This window comes from Triticum dicoccoides, chromosome 4B, assembly GCF_002162155.2.
Source record: "Triticum dicoccoides isolate Atlit2015 ecotype Zavitan chromosome 4B, WEW_v2.0, whole genome shotgun sequence".
NCBI classification, from domain to species: Eukaryota; Viridiplantae; Streptophyta; class Magnoliopsida; order Poales; family Poaceae; genus Triticum; species Triticum dicoccoides.
In genome coordinates, this window is record NC_041387.1 from 53,988,599 (window position 1) to 53,989,662 (window position 1,064).

Consider the following 1,064-nt stretch of genomic DNA (forward strand, 5'->3'; position numbering starts at 1 on the left):
GTGCCACGTGGTGGGCCTTTGGTTCCGGTTCGTGTTGAACCGGGACTAAAGGGGGGGGGGGGGCTTTAGTCCCCACCCTTTAGTGCCGGTTTCCAGAACCGGTACTAAAGATCTTTACGAACCGGTACTAAAAGTCGTTTTTCTACTAGTGCGCGAACCCGACGGGTAAAAACCCTATTAGGGTAAGGGTTTGGGAAAGGTAAATACCCATGGGTTTGTATATGAAAAAGATACCCAACAGGTAAGCCGGGTACGGGTACAGGAAGGCAATACCCATACCCGTGTACCCGCCTACCCGTATATTAGTACATCTAATAGGTAGGTCTCCTATGCCTAACCTCTCCACAACCCGCACAAAAAATCCTCTACCCTCACCCACCCGTCATGTCGTGATACTCATCAAAATTAGCCTGGACCTCAACCATCCATTTTCGCACATTTTCGGGATCACAAGCTAGTAAGCTACACATGGAACAGAATGTCGCAATATCAGGTCACATACCATTAATCTCAATCTAGCTCAAATTATCAATTACGAGACCAGATTGCAGATGTCGCACGTGATAACCTACTGACATTGCCATAGAAATTCTAAGATAGCTAATTATTGAATCATCTCATGAGAAGCAATCACAAACTTCAAATTAGCTCAACAATGAAATATAGTACTCCCTTTGATTCATATTACAGTCTAATACATCCATTTGAGCGACAAGTAATATGCACCAGAGGAAGTATCATACCTTTTCTCTCTTAACCATTTCTTTGTTTTCTGAAAATCCTCCTAGCACAACATGTGGACGTGTGGACGGCAAGGCGCACGAGTTTGCGTTCGCGGTGACCAACGTCGTGGGCGTGTGGTATGTCGACGCCAACCTCCACCTTTGGCTGGACCCCGGGGGCACCGTGACGACGGAGGGCCTCGTGAGCTATGCCGCACCGCCGGCGAACACGACGTCGTCAAAGTCTGCCGACCCCGTCGACACCCACTACCAGACGACGGCGAACCGACTCGTCTCTGTCACGGGGTGGGTGAAGTCATCGTGCGGGAACATAACGACCAA